General features: G+C 41.8%; 1 long non-coding RNA gene across 1 annotated transcript in view; it reads left to right on the top strand.

Annotated features, from left to right (window-relative positions):
- LOC117249534 (uncharacterized) overlaps positions 1–12,739 on the top strand; it is a 100,054-nt gene extending 87,315 nt beyond the window's left edge. Inside the window, exon 3 of the long non-coding RNA XR_004500994.2 lies at positions 12,197–12,739. This is a non-coding gene — a long non-coding RNA (uncharacterized LOC117249534). The remainder of the gene's footprint in view (positions 1–12,196) is intronic.
- The last annotated feature ends 8,553 nt before the right edge of the window (positions 12,740–21,292 follow it).

Below are 21,292 nucleotides of genomic sequence, written 5' to 3' on the forward strand. Positions count from 1 at the left end.
GGATGTCGGAATAATGGGATGTCGGAATTATGAGCGGACCCCGAATATTTACTGAACAGACAACTGAGTGGTATCAATAATCTCTCTATGTAAGAAAGTGAGGAAGCTTAAAATGTCAAAATGTTACTTTAAGTAAATTTTGGTATCCTGGATGATAATATGACTTTTTCAGAGTAATATATTGGTAGTTAGGATCTTAGACATGAACCTCGAAAAAATCAGAACATTTTCTGTTTGAGTGTTTGTGTCTGAATGAGCCACATAATTCTGAGGTGTTGACTGATTCATAAAGACTCTGCAGTATTATTCATTTTTGCAAATTCACCAAGTACACACACAGATCTACCAAGAATTTTTTTCTTTCTTTTATTCATTTGTCAAGGAGCCATATGTCTCAGAGACCAAGTAACATTGACCCAGATGAGCTGCGGGGGTGACTTGTTGGCAGACAAAGAAGAAGTCGATACAGAGGCGATAAACTGTAGACAAGAATAAAACATCAGCAGCATCACTTACAAAATGCTTATAAAAAGCCCGAATGCATAAAATTTTCTCAATTGTATGTATGTAAAGCATAACATACAGTGCTGCAGCCCATATTTAAAAATATACTCAACAGATAAGATCCAGAAATATAATGTGTTATTTTCCTGCGAACGGTCTAATCTCCAGCTGTAATCCAACATCTTGCATTAAGAGCCCCTTCAACTCAAGTGATACAAGATGCTTACAGTCAGCACGGATGAAAAACATGTTTAGTGCAACACTCACAGTGGGCTGATTGAGATCCCTGCACGCCAAACATAAACGAACGCTGTGGAAAAATGATTTGCTCTTGACATGTTGAGAGTGCCAAGCAATTACAAACAACATTAAAAATGTAATGAACCATATTTGCTTCTGGGCCGAGAGAAAGAGGGGAGAGAAAGAAAGCGTGGTGTGAAGGATGGAGAGAGATGTGCAGAGCGATATGCTGAAGATAAGAGGAGCCGATAGAAGCCTGGGAATGCTGTAAGTGCAAAAAAAACAGAATCAAAGAGGTGCAGAGAGGAAAAAGAACTTGAGGGAAGATGGAGTAGAGGAGTGAGAAAGACACAAAGATGGAGAGATGTTGAGGGAGTTGGTCTTGCTCTGTGAGGTGGATGTTTGTAGTCTACATGCAATGCAAGGTCTCCTGTGACATAGTAATAATAAAGGGCCTGCAGACACTGTGGAAAATTGGATTTTTATGGCAGCTCATCAAATACAATTAAAAGTTTGGGATATACAGAGTGTCACCGGCAAGAGTTTAGACAGGAGAGGTGGCTTTGTGAATACCTTTGTCTAGAGTAAAAGAGAGAAGCATGAAATCCCTTAAGGCAGGACCACACATCCCGAATGTTCCACGTCTAGGTCAGCTGACATAATTGTTCTTATTAAGATTGTTTTAAACACTGAGCTTGAAGGTTCATCATTGACCTTGGAAAAAGCAGTTTGACAAATACCTTTTGGCTTTCAGCTGTTTGCATCATATGTCCATGAATGACCACCTGCTCCTACAAGAGTGAAATTCCACACTTTGACCGGGTAATGACTATTGTACTATCTCCATGACTACTGAGCCAAATCTGCTGATGAAGGGTACGAGTCGTGGTTGAATTCTTTCAGAAAACTGAGACCTCATGTTGAGAGTTTTTGTCTGCATCGCCGTGACATGCAATTACATTTCTGGGAAGGTGCACATCAGGTTATTGCATGGGGTACAGCATCAGTTGGAAGCAGAATTATAAATACCACTTAAATACTATGTGACTGAATCACAGAGTGACTTACGGAGTGCTGAGGTCACAAATGGTCAATGCCGTGGTTCAGTTAAAGGTAGAATTCACTGACCTTTGTGCAGAACATATGGTCACAGTTGTCCTCATCTTTCCGTCACATCACATCCAAATGCAGCATCTTCCTTTGCCTAAATTCCCCTTTTCCACATAGATTGCCAAGTTTGCCAACTTTGGTCAGAGGGCTGGAGTGAGATTTTACCTTGTGACGTAATATCTGCTTGTGCGTGCGTGGTTGTGAACATACATGGACACGGCGGCACTTTTTTTTTTTTTTTTTACCATAAAAGAGTTAATATGCACATGTGGCAAACAGAAGAAATTAGTGTATGTTATATATTCATATCTGTAGGCCTAAGGCCCACATACGTCCATAGACACTCAATATTTGTTTTACGGCGCGGATCAAATTCAGTTTCATCAATCTGATGGTAGTATTGATCATCTGCATAAAAAATCCAGTAATAGAGTGTGCCAGTAAACGCGGAACTCCGTTAGCTCTTTTAGCACTTCCGGTTCTCTCGTCTAAATGTCAATACGTTTTTTGAATGGGATTTTAGTGAAATGCCTCAAATAAGGTCTGTGGTTAACAAAACCTTAAACGAGTTTCAGGTTTTGTTCTACGACATAAAACATGTCAGTAAATACCCTACTTGTGAATTTTGAAGCTTTTACATGTCGTAAAAAAGGCAGTTGCTAACAAGTTGCTCAATACGACTACAAACCCTGTCGGGGACATTAAACGTCATCACCCCCGAACAGGCGAGAGTGCTGGCAGTCCGCCATTACAGCTTCTTGTTTAGCTTAACCAGTCTGATTTCCCCATTATACAATGTTTTTAAAATAAAGCGGCCGAAATCAGTTGAAAGCTTAGTGGCGGTGACGTAAAGAGTCACGCGACCGTGGAGTAGTCATGTAGTCCGTTAAAGCCTGACGTTAGCTTTTTACTTCTGGCAATCGCATTTAAGCTTCAGATGTGGTATGAAAGGTGTTCATATGTGAAGATTATCTCGCTGAACAAAACCTGTAAGTATCATAATCTTGTGTTAGCCACCGAGCTTATTTTCGGACATAATCCAAAACGCAATGCAAAAATCACATTCACTTTCTTTTCCAGGAACCAGCGTGATGCTAAACTTCCGGGTTTTGACGTCAGCCCTGGTACACTCTATATGTCCTGTTGTGACAAAAAGAAAGATTTCAAGGGGGGTTCTCCCCCGAGAAAATGTTGAAAATTCACACAACGAAATCCTATTTTCATGCAATTTCATACAGAAATAGATAAAAACAGATAATAGACAAGTGCATCACATTAGCCTACCTCATCATGTTCTTGTGTAGTAGGACGCCTATTAGAACTACTCTCTTCTTCTTGCCCCGTTTTTTTCTTAAAGAAATTCAGCAGACTCATCTAAAAAAAAGTTTTTTCATCCTAAGTGTGTTTTAGTCATTCAGGCACGGCACATGGTTTCATTACACAGTTAAATGTAAATTTGTCTGCAATTTGCTTACCTTAGTACAATTCTGACCCGCAACGTATCGATATTTACTTTGTAAGCCAATAGGCAACCAGTGTAGGAGACTAGCTGTATGGAATCTATTATGTACCCAGAACAAGGAAAAAAAAACGTATTTCTGTGGTTTCACTTGCAGCCAATCACCACAAGTGTTCAATTTAAAGTGACATGTGATTGACCCACTACTGCAGCAGCTACAACCAATACAGTCTGGGGTGTGGTGAAGTCGAGAGCGATGTATTTGAAGCAGTTGGCAGTTAGTGTGCCACGATGCCAGAAGTGTTAGAAAGTATGACAATATTACACGTATGTTGCATCTAGTGGCATTTTACACAACTAAATGTTTCCATTCACAAGGTGGGTATCAAATAAAGTACTCTAGTGGTATTGGTATCACTTTAAAGCAATAGTAGTGATATTTGTGTCATCATTTTTTTTAAATAATACCCAGCCCTAGTGTCTTTGTATGTTATTGTAGGAATTAAAATACCTGTGCATGTCAGTGGAAGCAGTCATTAAACATGGTTCATCTATCATGCTGAAGGAATTTCACCGAAATTGACTAACAACTGAAATCATTAAGCAACTTGTATTACAAATGGTAATTACTTAGACATGTGGAGTGAATCATCTGTTTTTTTTAATAACTTTATCTCTGCTCTTTATCGACTTAGAAGAACAGCACTCTTCATTATCCAACTGCTTATATTTAACAGGCTATAATTAACAGATGAAAGTCAATTCACAACTTCTGCATTTAATTATATATCAAACAAATGTACAGTAGATAGCAACTGTGGGGCTTTAAAATGGTAAAATCTCATTAGCTTAGGCATCAGCACAGGCTAATGTCCTGACATTTTGAACTGAGATGGTTTGCATTCAGAATGCAGATCAGAGGAGTAAAATCACTCCTACTTAAAAATTCATCTTATTCAAACATACTGCAGCAAAGTAGGCCCTGGTGGTGATTCATCATGAGCTAACATCTTACTGAAAACAAGTTTTAAATAATACTGGCCCGCACTCAAGTAAAACAAGAATAATAGGAGATGCAGTCACAAACAGAGAAGAAAAGTGGAATGGTCTGGTGTTATGAAATGGGGAAATGCTTGGGTGAGAAATAGCAAGCAAAGAAAAGATGTAAGGAAGAAATAGACTTCACAGAAAGAGAAACATCACAGGGAGAAAGCACAACTCAGACACAAGAGAGGAAGAGCATGTGACAAGGATGTAGAAGGAGAGAGATGATATTTTTCCCCATCGGATGACACTCAGATCTAATTCAGTCATTTGTCAGCCACACAGGCAGCATGGCTGGCTAATGGACTGGGAAGGCATGAGAGACACAAGCTCAGGGAATCCCTCCATTGTTATCTGCAGCAGACATTATCAGACCTACTTACTAAGAGCTGGTTGACAACAGCGCTGACACCAGGAGTGGCAGTACAGCCAGAACTGACAAGGAACACAGCCAATGACTTGAGGGTTAGAGGGAATAAAAGATTACTATAATCTCATAACAGTACGTGTGATCTGATAACCATAAATCGCATTGCCTTTGAACATTGCACTTAACCCAAGCACTGCTGCAGTGGAACTGCTTGGTGGTCTGAAGTCTATGGTTGGACTGGGCGGCTTCCATATCTGAACATGTGAAACTTGGGTATGTAAAGATAAATTCAAATGTATGGGAGGCAGTCAGAGATTTAGCTATATAGAAAGAACCACAAATGTGATCCAAGTTAGATGTAAAATATGAAGAAAATCAGAAAATCAGGGTTTGTTGAAGGTGGCAGTGCTGTTTGGGCTGAGAAAGCCTGTGAGTTTATTTTCTCTATCTCTGTTAACTTTAGCTTATATTGAAGTTATGATATGTAGCATGTGAAACAGGGTATGGTGAATGTGCTAGGAAAGGTAGTATCGGCACGGTCACTACCTGGAGCTCACATAAATGGAGCCTGGGTTTATTGAAGGTGGCAGTGCTGTTTGGGCTGAGAAAGCCATGTGTAATGTAAGGTAAAGGATGTTGTTGGGTTGGTGCGGGGAGCAGTGAGACCTGGCATTAGGGGAGTGTCTCTGGGACGCCAGAGATCACTGTCTAGCCTCCTGGAGGTGTCGTGGGACCAACTTTACAAAACACTGGTGAAAGGAGGTTCCCACCTGATGACCCCAAAGACATGTTAGTTATCACTGCTCACTGGTCTGTATAATTAAGCCTTGCCATAATAGCTTATCAAAGGGCTTAGGAGGTGATTCACTGAGTGCTGATCCTTTCTCTAGAGCACAAATTTCTTGTGTTTGTTTGAACAGAACATCGGGGAAAAAATATCAATATGGCCGTCAAAAAACGATCTTTCCAGGAGAGGCAAATAGATCTCAGAGGTCCTTTGTAGATTTTCATAGAGTCTTTGGAGATGTAATCAATTTTAAAACAGAAATTCAAACACCTCCTATGATATTGCTCTGCAGCCCACAAGCTACCAGAAAAATGCCCTGTTTGTATGAGGGTTAGCTAGTCATTCCAAATTACATTTGTTTGGATAGATATATGTACTCTATACACGCCTGAGTTCAACATAGGTGAAAAACAGGTGTAACAGAAGTTACACAAAGAAACGGTCAAAACAGGGCAAGTAATGCAATTGTGAACAGCTGTTGCCAATTTTAGTAACTATTCCTGTATACTGTAGCCATGTGCTGTTATACAGGTATATGCTTGTCAAAATACCAAATTCAGAAGCAGCACACTGACTACAGATAAATGGACTGAGGTAAACCAATACCTTGTGAACAGCATTTTAGTGAAAATTTTTATATATATATAAGTATAAATCCTGCATTTTATATATATATATATATATATATATATATATATATATATATAATGCAGGATTTATACTTCAAGTGTCAAACCGATGCCATACCCTGGGCCGTAGCTTGACGTGCATCCCCAGAAATGCAACTTCAAGCTGCGGCAACGCAGACCTCTTGTCTAACTTTGTAAGCTGAAACCATTTCCCTCAGTGGAAACGAAGCTTTTATTTACTTTAATTTCACAAATAAACAATAAATTCTAAAGACAATAAAGCCTCCACAAAAAAAAGCATCTTACGTCTTGTGTGTGATTTATCCGTCAAGAATTTATACTTCCCGATTTATCCTGGCTTCATATGAGCAGAGGAAATCTTTACTCGTCGCTAGGCCAAGTAACGAGTAAAGTGGAAACTTGAGGAAATAACCAATATTTTTTAAATAATAAAACAAAGACTTAAAATAAATAAAATACTAATTGTGGCTGAATTGAAACTCTTCTGTGCGGAGTGTGCATGTTCTCCTCGTGTCGGCGTGGGTACTCCGGCTTCCTCCCGCAGTCCAAAGACATGCAGGTTAATTAGAGACTCTAAATTGTCCGTAGGTGTGAATGTGAGCGTGACTGGTTGTCTGTCTCTATACCTCAGCCCTGTGATAGTCTGGTGACCTGTCCAGGGTGTACCCCGCCTCTCAACCCCCCCCTTCCATCTTTCGCCTCGCAGAGGATTGTGTTGCATTATGGATTGTCTATTGTGGGTCAGAACAGCCAGAAAAGCATGCTGGCTTGCAAATTGCAAAATCAGAGCAGATGTGGTAGAACATTCTGGTATTTTTGGTAGAACATCCTGGCATTTGACATACAATGATTCATCACCCTCCTTATACCATCTCGATGGGGTTAAATCGCCAGAGACTTTTCACATTTTCGATTCTTATGTGCACAAGTAAATAATCTTTTCACTAAGAAATGAGTCTCTCCTGATTGAAATTACTTTGTACTGGATCAAGGAGAGATGTACACTCCTAGTGAACATGCATGAATGTGATGGAGGGTTTCACTGAAATGTAAAGTTAAACAGAGCAACTGAGAGCTGCTAATGCTTCAGAATGTACAGAAGAGGTTTCAGATACTTTAAAATTTAGATGAGCCCTTGAAGAGTCTTTATCCTCGGCTCTGATGTTTAATTAACATGGAAACTGTTTGATCATCATTTGCAATATAGGAGAACTAGAACAACATAATTGGACCTCCTGTGACATTATAAAGCCTAAGCCATTGTGACTTGACATCTACAGGGCTCTCCATTAGCCTACATAATCAGTACATGGTACAAGGGCATATACACTTCACTGCCATATCATTGCCGTGCCTATAATCAAGGCAAAGAACATCTTCTCTTCTATAACTGCTATAATACTCTAGCGTCTGGTGGGATAATACCGATGTAGGAAGACAGAATAATATTGCATTGATGTTTAGAAATTCAGACTTGTATGATGAATGTATTGTTTTGTTTCACAGATAAAGCGCAGGCATGCCTGCTCAGTAGATATGCTCAAAGGCTACTATCACAGTCAGAAGCAGTGTGGATTTATGGCACAGAAAAGGCTGAGTGCTGCTCTGTGTCTTTTTATTTTCCAGGCATGATGTAGTTAAATTGGAATACCTCAAGCCGCTTAAATCTCTGCTGAATTAATTTCCGAGGAATGTCTTTCCCCCTGTGGCATAGCAGCCAGCATGAAAGGGGGTGCAGAGTGCTATCACTGTAGGCTGCTGTTCTGAGTGCCATCGACACAGTGAAGAGCAATGGGAGCTCTGTCTCACACACAGCCAAACAGCCGACTGAGAATACCGGTGGCACTTGTGGGTTTATGATACCTTTTGACTCAGCTGCTTTTCTCTCTCCATGGAGACACGAGGAGTGCTAATGAACAAAAAGGCTTGGTGTATCATATATAATGCATATAGTGAAGACGTGGCGCAGGTGAGGAGAGGGGACGATAGCTCTCACGTAACGCAGACAACAAACACGCACTGACTGTGGGTAATGGTTGCTGTGTTACTGACCTCGGAGTGAGTTATTCAATAAAATCTGCATTGTGGGAGCAGGCAGCATCATTTTCCATACTGCTTCAGGGTGTTGGTAGCTGGAGACCATCCCAGCACACATTTAGACCAAGCAGCACATAAAAGCTTTATCTCTGTTCAGGAGCTGGATACCCCTGATGACCATGCTCATACCAATGAGTCCAACATTTTCAGGTTTACCCTAAATATAAATGTAAACTTTCTTACTTGGTCTGATACAAGTTCAGAAATCATTTTCGTCTCTCATGCCTTCAAACTGTCAAATTTCTGTTCTTAAATTGAACAGATGGAGGGTTAGAGGGGTGGTTTGACTATTGGTGACTGGGTAAGATGGTGACAGCAGGATGTCTCTATGTTTAATGTCATGCTGTCACTCAGTGTGTGTAAAATTATATTTGAGCTTGCACTGTGTCTTAGCATATTCTTTGCATATTTAAATCACTTGTATTATGTATTTTATTATGTTTTATGTATGTTATGTTCAATCTCTGTGTGCTCTGTGCAGGCTAGGTGTCAGGGGGGCCAAACATGTATATGATGTATAAAGAGAACTGGACACAGCATTGGAGGTGGGGTGTCGTTCATTCCAAAGTTGCTCAGTGGTGCATGAAGCCAAAAAAGCTTGATTTCCATGGTCCCCATAAAGCAAGCCCACTGGAGACTTCCGCTAGCCAAGTGGCTAGTCGGCTAACTTCCGATTCTGCTACCAGGCAGGACATGATGTCAAGCTTAGCTTGCATCCCAGCTACATCAGCTGATTTCAAACAGCCAATGGAGCGGCTAATTGATGGAAGGGAGTCAGCTGATAGATCACATGACTCCTTTCTATGCAACCACTTGGCAAATCTCATTCAGGGCACCCTATTTAAACTGCTCTGGCCTGCCTACTGTTGCTGCTTCCTCTGCTGCTTATGCAGCTAAAATCTGGAACAGTCTTTCTGAAGATGTGAGACAGGCCTCTACTCTGACAATGTTCAAATCTAGGCTCAAAACAGCTCTATTTCACTGTGCATATGACTGAAAGGATCTTATCTGCACTCTTCTCTTTTAAAGTTCATTTTATAATGATTATGTTTTTATTTTGTATTGTGATTTTAATGCATTTTCTTGTTCTGTAAAGCACTTTGAATTACTTTGTGTACGAATTGTGCTCTACAAATAAACTTGCCTTGCCTTGCCTTGCAACCTGCCACCATCCCAGCTCCTCCTTTTCATGCTGTGTCTGACTTATCAGTGTCATTTATGTTTGTCATTGATGCTGCTCTGTTCTGTTCCCAGGGGGTCTTTGCTGCTGCTCTCCCTGCCTTAGGCTTTCCATGTAGGCACATGGAAGGGCAGGGAAGTTTGCTCTCACTGCCTCAAGCTTTCCTCGTTTGCACGTGGAAGGGCAGAGAGGTTCCCTCTCTTTCTTGCACAGACAAAGCACTTGTCTTTTGCTGGACACATTTTCCTCACAAGTACAACACGCTAATGTTATTAGCACAAGCCTATGTCATTTTACATTGTATTAATCAGCCTAGCAGCTAACAGACTTTTCCTTGATTCCTATGAGGCCAGGGACAACAGCAACATTTAACAAAGGTAAGGTTACAAAATTGGGCTCCATTACCACTCTACATCAACGCAAAGCCTTAGCTTAAAGCCCCTACAAGGAACCTTTATTTTGAGTTGATTTTGGCGACCCTGTGGACAAAAGTGGTAGTGTTTTGCCGGAATGAAGCCTACATTTCCCATGAGCTCTAGCGTGTATTGTCGTAAAGACATTTACCTGGCTCGCGCATGTGTTTGTTTTGGGGATGACTGAAACAACAACAAGACAGGAAAACTTTGCCCCCGCTCCTATCGGGGATCCCAGCTCACCTCTGCCACACTCCAGCTCCACCTCTCTGGTGTAGGCACCACTGCCACCGGGGTAAACGCAGCGGTTGGCTGGTAAGGCTGAAGGCCTGTTTGGCGAGCACTTCCACGGCTTCTTGGACTGAGAATGGAGCGGTGCCTCGCCTCTTTATTTCTTGGCACTCCCTGGACCCTGTCGACACCTGGCTGGTACCTGTTGTCGGCCTGGATGAGGTGTTCCAGCCCCACGGCCCCCACTCTCCTCGTCCCCGCGGCCCCCACTCTCCTCGTCCCCGCTGGCATGGGGTGAATCTGTGCAACCTGTGGCCTCTGTGTGTAGCTCCCCGAACAGCTAAAGCCGTGGACTCGACGGCTCCTGCCAGGATTGGGCTGGTAAATGCTAGATCGCTAGCGAACAAAACGTTTATCCTGAAGGATTTCCTGACTTCCTGAGGATTGGATTGTCTCTGTGTGACTGAGACGTGGCTGACTGTTGGTGAGTCCAGTGCTTTCACAGAACTTTTACCCGATGATTGCTGATATTTTAACTCCCCGTGGACGTCGGGTCGAGGAGGAGGAATAGCGACTATTTATAACAGTAACTAAATGTAAACAGCTAGGTAAGTGTGCCGTCTGAGTGCTGTAAATCGTTTCGTCCTGGAAACGACCTGGGACAGACCCGGACACAGTTTCCTAAAGGTATGGATATACACTATATAGAAATAGCTTATCTTCACACCGATGGTCTCATTTGCTGTTGTAGGTCACGCACAGACATCAGCAGAAACAAGAGACTTTTGCATATCCAGTTAAAAGATCCTTCTAGCGGCTTTAAGTACAGCGTCGATTCGACACAGAAATATAAATCACGCTTTATGCACGACCGAGTAATGTACCTGGGAATGCGTGTGTTTGAACTCAAGCAGAGCTCATACACACGTCCTCAGGGCATGCAATTCATCGGCAAAAGTGTTTGAAATAGAAAGGTTTGAGTGAAAATGCATGTGCTGAGAAACTACTGAGTATATGGCCGGATAAATGAGACTTGGATTATACTGCACCATATGTGTGAGAGGTTGTAAACAGATGTTTTGATATTGATTTGCCATTGTTAACGTGGTCCCCAGTGACTTCAATTCATGCAGAATGCTTCCCTTTTTGGATTCTCCATTCACTTTGAAGGCACAGAAGAAGTTCTTTTACGAAATCAAGATAATGCATGGTGAGTAATTGATATACAAATGGTCATCTTGCGGGTGAAGTATTCTTTTAAGTCCTTGTGGGCATGGAGCAACAGTTTTTTGACAGTAAGCAGAGTGCGAAATGACATCAAAGCAGTCAGTGTGAGCCAAATAAAAAACCCAGAGTACAACACAAACTGTGATGCTACAAAATTATGACTATATATTTATTATTGAGCTCAGACAGCTTTTAAGTGAGGAAGTTGTTTTTTATTGTGTAAAATGTTGAATGGCAGGAAATGACTGTGTGCAGGCAAAAATGTGGTATTGAATGGTACAAACTTTAAAGAAATGCTGAAAAATTTCATCTACAAGACCAGAAGGAAGATATGTCTCTTACTGTTCACGCCTGGTGGACACACAGGGTAGATTTGTTCAATTTACTGTGTACAACTGCTCACATTGCTGCAATGTCATTCTCAAGTGTACACTAATTCAATTTTGCACCATCTCTCTCCAAGTCTGTAACTATTAAACTTATGTGTGTGCTTCTGCTCAAGTTAGGCCTTGTTCAGTTGGAGGATTGTACCTTTTATGCTGTGTTGTGTCTTTGAGGTTTCATTTTGTAACAAAGGGACAATCCAAGGTTCACATATTCACAATCTCCACTGCGCTGAAAGGAGTGAAGCACAGCAACACAAAGAGACACAAGTCAGCAGCATGAGTTTGAGTCGAGTTGGAGTTATCCTTGAGCAAGATGCTGAATCCTCACTCGTCCCAGGGCTGCACTTGTCCTTGCATTATTGAGACCAAGAAAAGAGAAAAAAAATGATCACAGTATGGTTTATAGTTCCTAGTCAATGTCTGTCTTTGTAAAATAACAAATATGCATAAATAAAAATGTGTGCTCAGTTGTCCTAGATTTGCACCCTTACACCCCAGCAGGAGGCGAAGCACCTGTCCCCGTTTCACGACATGTCCACTGGGGGCGCCGTGCAGCACATCTGGACCGGTTGACCACTGCCAAGAAGCTTCAAAGAACCTGGCATCCTTTGATGCTCGATCACATTGTCTGTACCCCGCCAAGAAACATCCAGTTTTTGGCTTCAGGTGCAAACACCAGACACGCCAGAGAATGCATCCATAGCTGGGAGCATGGGAGAGGTGGTCCCAGAAGCAGGAGGTGGATGTCATTGTGCTTGTTAGCTGACATTATTTACTGTATTCCCTTTTCTGTTCGTACAAAAATAAGGCAAGACATAACTCAAGTCATAGTGCTCTTCAATTATTTTGAACAAACTGTGATACGTTTCCTGACAGATGTATGTGTTTAGATAAATTACATATATAAATGCAGCTTGTCTCAAAATGTAAATGGATGGAAAGCCCACAGGAGTATCAATCTGTTTGTGCACACATTTTAAACAGGAATTTAAAGTAAGCTATTAGCTATATCTGATCTAGTGAACATATTGTGCTTTATTCCTATTAAACATACAATGAGAAAAAGATAAAATGACAATGAATGTTGCTGAACAGTGGCCACGAGTGGTAATTAGGGGATGTTGGTACATGGTCCTACATTTCCCAGGATTCTCACCACACAGTCCCTTTAAAGATGTCATCATTAAGTGACCTGACAGCTCAGAGAGCATGGTCCGAAAGAAATGAGTTTGTTTTGATTTAATCATTAATCTGGGAGGTAAAGCAAGTTAATTTGGAGGAACTGGGTTGGGAAACAATTTTGAATTGTTGTGGCCCAGTGTGTGATCTGTAGCCTGCCATATTAGCCTAGGTATTGTAAAGACACCTAAACACTGGAGAGGAGAAACACCTGAGTAGGAGCAACAGGAGCAGGACAAAAAGCCAGTCTATCAAGGTACAGCGTTTTAAATTATTATTTTTACTCTTGTGATATTCTGTTATTGTGTATTAAGTCAACTTATCTCTCACACACTACGATAAAACCATATTTCTTTACCTAGAGGCTATGCTTTAATTGAAAGATACCGTTTATCCCTCTCATTTATATGCTAAATGTGAAGCTACAGCAAGTAGCCTGTTAGCTTAGCTTGGCTTAGCACAAAGACTTGAAGCAGAGGAAAACTGCTAGCCTTAATCTGTACAGCTGTGACTAAATCACCCCTAAAGTTCACCAGTTGACGCTGAAGTTAATTAATGGGTGGGGGCGGTTATATTGGACTGAAATGTTCCAGAACATAACCCCGCAGTATTTATGCTAAGCTAACTAGCTGCTGGATGTAGCATCATCCTCACCATACAGCCTTAGTAGTGGTAATGGCTTGGGGTGAATGAGTACACCGTTACCTGTATCCATGGATACATTCTGAATCGCATACTTTTTCTTTTTACTTTTAGTATGTGCTGCAGCTGCCCTTCAGAAGTGTACTGTTTCATACTGTTGACTGTCTCATAATATAACCTTGAACCTCATATATCCGTCACCATGGAGATAAACAAAATGCGTTCACCGACATCCTGGTATTTTTGGCATACTGCAGTTGACATACTATGAATTGGGACATACTATATATTTTTCTGGCATGCTATATGGTACGGTAGTGTGGGTATTGGAACACACATCTTATCTTAAGTCAGAATGGGCGGGTTTAGGCCGAATGTGGGTGGAGTTTGTACTGGGAATGGGTGTGGCCTAATTAAGAGTGGTTATTTAAGATCTCACTGCCGCGATACGGAAATGCGGGACGGATTTGTGGAATATTCGCGCAGCACCATTCCGCGCTCAAACCATACACACAGGCGCGGTACGGACGCAATGCGGAATTTCGCGTTGTTGTGTTCCAAGTCCACGCTGCATGAACGGGTGCGGATGAACATGGACGAGAGTAGTAGCAGCAGCAGCAGCGAGCTAGCAAGCTAACGTTTAACAAGCGTCAACATCAGCTTTCTTTAGCACTTACCACTCTCACCGCAGCCACCAAGCTGGACAATGGACTACCAGACGTTGTCCTTTAATTCATTGTTCTTAAAATCATCCCGTCTTTTATCAAAAAGGACGGGGTGCTGTGAAATTATCAGTCTTTCTCCCATATTGTCCTGCCTGGCTGGATTTCGGACTCTCACGGTCTTAGCAACTATAAACAAACAATTTCATTGGCCCAGCTGTGTAGTTCCGCCGGCGAATTCCACAGGGGGGGTCATAGTCTGTGCGGAACCTTTTTTCACCGCACAAAAATACGGATATCCGCGAGGATATTCGCCCTCAGTGAGAATGGACTTTTAAATCTGAGATTGATCAGAGGTTGCTATATTTGTTATTTATAAGAAAAATATTTACAGAACAATCTTAGAATTGAGCTTTAGATAATTAAGAGTATGCTTTGTTCACATCATGAGCAACAAAACAACAGCGCGACAAGCTATTGAAACTGTGTTGCTGTTGAGATGTTACTCAAGTGCTTGTTAATATTGTCATGACATCACAAGCTTCTGTGTCTGCTACTTGCCACAAAGCACCTTGACTGAACGTTGTATTTGGTCTTTAAAATATATGCGCTTTTCATTAATGTCTTAGCCCTGCTTTCGCCACCACGTTGTGCACCCCAATGTACAGAAAGCTAGCTAATCTTCATTTAACTAAGCCAAATAACTCAGTACCCTGCTAGGAACAAAAACACCATGTCACCATGTCATTGAAGTGCCAGACTTTGATTTGTAGTGCTTCCCCACCATCCGCAACAACAAGTGTGGTGCGTCAGTTTGTAGCCTCTTGTCACCGGCTTCCATTGAAAATGAACTGTAGCTTGTTGCTATGTTGCTCGTAGTGTGAACACAGCATAAGAGATTTAATACAGCTGTCCAAATTAGGATTTTCTGTCATCACAAGTAAGGATATTTATACGTTTTACTCTGATGATAATTGTATTCTGTAATTGTAATTTCATTTTCTTTGTGTATTCTTTGTGTTTTCAAATACTTCAGAATGTCTAGACCTCTTAACCTCACACCTAAATACAAAATCCTGCAGGATACGCCAGGTGTGAAACACACCCTAGGGGGTCAGAGCCAATAGCTGCGGCAGACAAAAGAGTTTGAAAACAACGGGTAGGGGCACTGCTCCCTGCCGCAGACAGAAGGGTGTGAAACACACCGTAAGAGGCGTTCCTCAGGTATAAATGTTTAGGCTTTGCTATGTTCGGGGTCTTTCGTCATTCTGACCGCTCGTGTGATGACTGACCTTTTCTTTGCAAAGAAAATAAAAACCTTGTCAGCCGGCAGAAGTCTCTATTTCATTATTCACCAGCAGCAGAGAATTTCCACAACAATTTGGTGTCAGAAGCGATCGTCTGGGACGGGACGCGAACAGTGACAGGCCATCCTGGAAAGAAAAAGATTTCCAGCCTCCAACCTCAAATCCTCTTCTGAGAAGGAAAGACTGACCGCAAACGCCCCAGATCGTCACCGCTGGGATTTCCAAGAACGCAATTCAGCTAAATTCATCTGGTGAGCACTGAAATATTGACATTTAAGTTTTCTTTTCTTTAAAATTTGGGTTTAAAATTGGCATAACATTTCTGTTTCTCATGTTATCCACAATTGATCTTCTGCTTTTTATCGCTTGTAGCATAAACAAAGCGACCAGGTCTTTATCACTTGTCTCCTTAAAACGACGTGATCAGGTTCTTTATCACTTGTCTCCTTAAACGAAGTGACCAGGTCTTTATCACTTGTCTCCTTAAACGAAGTGACCAGATTCTTTATCACTTGTTTCCTTAAAACGAAGTGACCAGGTCTTTATCACTTGTATCCTTAAACGAAGTGACCCTTTACAGAGACGTCTGTATTGTAATAGTCGTGCGTGACCTCCATTTGGAACGGGGAGTAAAAATTCCGTCGAGGTTGGACCTCCGGAGGGGCCGATTGTGGATATTATGAGAAGGAAATATGGGGATAAAAGTCTAAAATATTTAAATGTCTGGACAGCTGAGTTTGGTTTCCCAATAGGGGGATCCCTCAGTTTAAAAAACATATCAAAATTAGAAGAAAAACTGAAGGGCAAAGAACAAGAAATGAGAAGGAAAAAGAAAGTTTCTCTGAAAAAACAAAAAAAAAAAAAAAATTGAAAAAAAAAATGAAAAATTGAAATTATAGAAGGTCAAAAAGAATGTTTACATAAGTGGAAAGGAGAAGCTTTAAATGTAAATAGGTTGAAACCAATGAAAAGCAAAATTCACACACACAAAAAGAACACCAGACTCGCAGGTCTCCTCTTCTTTGTTTCCACAGTTGGCGGCTTTGAAGCTGGATCCAGATCTCAACGGCAACCCACCATTTCATCCTTCATTCAACACCTACAGTGGCCTTCAACTACCTGATGAGTCAAGTGATTCTCCAGATGTGTGGGAAATTCATCTCTGCAATTGTTTCTTAAATGGACTAAAACCGGACATTGCCTCAGCTGTTACAAGTGCCTGCATCGTTTGGGATGATGCATGCCTGTCCGAACTTCGCAGACACGCCATACATGCCCATGACCACATACCCTAAGATAAAGAAAAAAAGAAGAGACAACACAGAAGGAGCTTCACATGGCAGCAATAACCATGTATAACACAGTTATACAACATGGACAAACAGGTCATGAACTTAGAGGGAAAGAACACGGCCGACACAAGAACTTGGGAAGAAAAACTCCAAATGATGTCTGTTTCCTCTGTGGCCAACGTGGACATTGGAAACGTGATTGTCACAGAAATACCTCATCAAACCTCAGTACACAAGTCGGACTGAAAATGGATGGGGGTTGTTGGAGAGAGATGGACTCCTGCTGACAAGCCAAGCCAACTTGTGGTGCCGGAAGAAGGTACTGCACCACACACACACACACACACACACACACACACTGAGCAGATTAATACACAAGCTATTGAGAGTTCAGACAACACATATGCAATTGCACTAACATATGTTCACTACACATCTGATCATTTCAACAAGTTTCCACAACATACATTGACCATCACAGAACAAAATGTTGTATTCTTACTTGACTCAGGAGCCACACATTTCTGTGATAGAAGTTTTAGAATTCACTAAAAAAAACAAAATTAAGTGGAGATTATGTGTACTCTGTTGGTTCATCAGGTCAAACAATTAGAGAAAGCATTACTATCCCACTCAAATGTGCGGATGAGTCAAATACAAGCTCCAAACATGCATTCTTGCTCTCTGAAGTCTGTCCCATTAACCTGATGGGCAGGGACTTGATGTGCAAATTAGGCCTTTGTCTGATCTCAACCCCAGACGGTGTCAAAGTTCACAGACTAGCGGATCTAGAGCCAAATTTTTCACACTCCTTTGTTCACCACACCCCAGACCTACAGTATGCATATCAATGGAAATTGCAACCATCAGCTGCCTCTGAGATTGTGACTTTAGCTAGAGAAACAGTTTCAACAGCTACAATAGATTTTATGACATCAGAGGACCTGCATTGCACCTCTCATGTGTCACCAGGACCTGATGAGCCATATGAGGAAGGTTGGTTGAGGGAGAGATTTGACAAACTCACATTGACACACATTTATTGAACACAACACAAGTGTGCTATATCAGTCTCTCTCACACCAACTCAATGTGACATATACCATGGACCATTCAGTCCCATACATCACACTTGCAAAACACAGATAACCGGGAAGATTTGGGCCCATTTATAAAATCATGTCAGCGCGCAGCCGATTGGCAAGAAACATCTGATCGATCTATTTTATTTTCACCAACACTGCAGTGCTACTCTAAAACTTTAACATCTGTTGTGCACACTCAAAAAAAAATCCAGCTGGTACCTAAAAGCACTTCGAAATCTTTTTGTTTTTTGTCCGAAGAACAACCTACACAGCCCTACAGGAGGTCCCTAAGACACTGGGGGCTGTCCGTAAGTATGATGTTGGCCTCATCAAAGACTGTGAACCTGTTCTCATCACTCCAAAATCAGACTTTAGACCTTGCAAGGCTCAATATCCACTTAAACAAGAAGCCATCAATGGCATACCACCAGTCTTTGAGTCTCTTAAAGCAGCAGGAGTAATTGTTCCCTGTGATGACTCTCCAGTGCGCATACCTTTGTTCCATTTAGCTCCCAAAATTCAATGCTGCTGTTTGTAAATGCCTTGCTCATACTAACAACTCAGATTCTGTCTCTCTAGGAAAAGCAAGAGCTGATGCCGCTGCAAAAAGAGCTGCACTCCAACCCACTATCCTTGATACTTTGTTTGTTTCAACTCCAGTCTCTATTCCCAGCTCCCTTACAGCAATACAGTCCTTGCCACACCACAAGAAAAGACGTTGTGGAGACGCTGCCGTGCCACACAGGAAGAAGCAGTGTGGCGGGGCCCCGATGACAAACCTTGCCTGCCCAAACATTTCTTTCCTCACTTTGCGAAATTGACACATGGATTGGACCATGTGTCAAAAGGGGGGATGTTGGATGCCATAAGTCAACACTGGTTCACCAAAGGGTTTTCAGTTCATGCGCAGAAGTTTTATCAATCATGTATGGTTTGTGCAACAGATAACGCAGGTAAAACCAAAACAATCACACACGCCGCTCACCCACCACAAGACAGAGCATTCCAACATTTGAATACCAACTAAACTGAGCAGCAATAATGGCTCACACTTTGTCAATTCTGCAGTAACCCAAATCAGTAATTTTCTTGCCATTAACCTCAAACAACATTGTGCATACCACCCGGCCAGTGGAGGTGCTGTTGAACGAGAAAATGGCACTCCGAAATCAAAATTGGCCAACTGTTGTGAGGAAACGGGACTGCCATGGACAAAAGCTCTGCCTATTGTCCTAATGCATATGAGAATGAGAAAAAGGTCCAGAGTGAACATGAGTCCCTTTGAAATTCTTTTTGGCAGACCTCCATCCCTAGGAGTGGAGCCTGTAACCAGGCCACTCCCCTCCACTGGCCTAAGTGAGGATGACGTGTTACAATATTGCAAAAACTTATCTTCCACTCTCTCTCTTTCTCTCTCTGTCTCTCTCTCCTTCAATTTTTACATACATATTTTTTGTTCCCTTTCTTTTCTTTTTTTTGTTTTAGTGATTAATCAATAATCAAAAGGGGGAATTGTAATTGTAATTTCATTTTCTTTGTGTATTCTTTGTGTTTTCAAATACTGCCAGGTGTGAAACACACCCTAGGGGGTCAGAGCCAATAGCTGCGGCAGACGAAAGAGTTTGAAAACAATGAGTAGGGGCACTGCTCCCTGCCGCAGACAGAAGGGTGTGAAACACACCGTAAGAGGCGTTCCTCAGGTATAAATGTTTAGGCTTTGCTATGTTCGGGGTCTTTCGTCATTCTGACCGCTCGTGTGATGACTGACCTTTTCTTTGCAAAGAAAATAAAAACCTTGTCGGCCGGCAGAAGTCTCTATTTCATTATTCACCAGCAGCAGAGAATTTCCACAACAATTCATAAAAGGTACAAAGGTACAGTGCTGTGGAAAAGAATTTCCCCTTGGGGACAATAAAACCTAACCTAACCTAACCTTCCAGTTACCAGTTTTCCAGTTACTCTTTTCATCCGAGTATTCGTCTCAACCCTAGTAATGACCTCCTCATCAAACTTTCAGCAAGAAAGCAAATAAGTGTATTTCTCAAAATGTTGAGCTGTTACTATAATTTACATTTCAATAGTCATTCTAATTTTGTTGTGGAGTAGAGTTGTCTTGAACAAGTTATCTTAAATGGATTTCATGAACGCTTATTTCAGGCCAGTTGTGATTGCCTCTGTTGTATTCATTGGTATGACCAGAGTTTCTTCTTGCCACAGAGTGGGTGAATAAATGTTTTTCATCATGACTTGCAGGTTAGAGTCTGAAAACAAGTAGTGCAAAGTGATCTATCATAACCTTATCAGATGCATGCAACCTCATCACTGAATAAGGAGTTGTAGATGGCAGCTGCTTCATTTGTCAATCATCTTCTTTGGTGCTTTTTATGCTTTACAGCAGCGCCAGTAAACGATAGGCTACTCTCATATTGTTACGGTCAAGTGAATCTCTGAGAAGAGCATAATAATCTATTTTCCAGCTCTCTTATTCTGTTGTGCGTGTGTCGTTATGCGCTGTTGTGGATTGTAGTGGCAGGTATTCTATGAACCCCAGAGGAGCTCTGCCGCGGAGTGTTTCAGATGAATCACCTGGTAGGTGGCAGGGGGTTATTACAGAGAGAAAAACACCGAGATATAAAAAAATCTCAAGGAGATAAAGAAGATTGATGCCTCTCCAGCGGGCACACGTGTGAAAACATGCCAATGACTCTATCACCTTTAGGTCTTCTCTCTCTCTTGCTCTCCCTGCTCTCTATTTCCTCTCAGCTTCTTCCAATCTTGCAGTCAGCGCACTGCTTCTGCACTTCTTCTCTCCTCTCTTCACCCCTGGCATCTACACTAATAAATCCCATTTAAGCTCTCGTTGCGACCCCTCAATCATCGCCCGCGACCAGCTTAAAATAACACTGTGGGAACAGAGAGAATGGGGCTAGTGTGCAGGAGCCCCCATGCCGATGTTATTAATTGTTTCAGAGATGAATATCCCATTACAGTCCGACTGAGAAATGGAGATGGAGCGGGGGTTATACCGTGATTAATGCTAAGTTCATGCAATGCATGATTAATTCTGAAGTGCGAGTGGGTGTTTAATCAAGGCCACATGTGATATGATCAATTATAGGGTGAAGAAAAAGAGCTGGATGATTAGACTACCTTTCAGAGTGTGGAACATATGTCACCCGAGGTTTAGTGGGCTCAGTCGTAATGTAGGATTACACTGGTGGTAAAAATGGGGGAATGTAACCGTAGAGGCTGGATTACACAGTTGCTTTGAAAAGATGGGAGGGTAAGGCTATATCGAGCTCATCCAAGTGTGAGCTGAAAGTGTTCTGCACTTTCCAACAGGGAGAACAGTATGAGTGCACCACATGTGAGCATCCCGAGGGTATTGTATCCAGTCGCCTTCAGTGTGGAGTGTGTTGCTTTTTAT

This window comes from Epinephelus lanceolatus, chromosome 23 (genome assembly GCF_041903045.1).
Source record: "Epinephelus lanceolatus isolate andai-2023 chromosome 23, ASM4190304v1, whole genome shotgun sequence".
NCBI classification, from domain to species: domain Eukaryota; kingdom Metazoa; phylum Chordata; class Actinopteri; order Perciformes; family Serranidae; genus Epinephelus; species Epinephelus lanceolatus.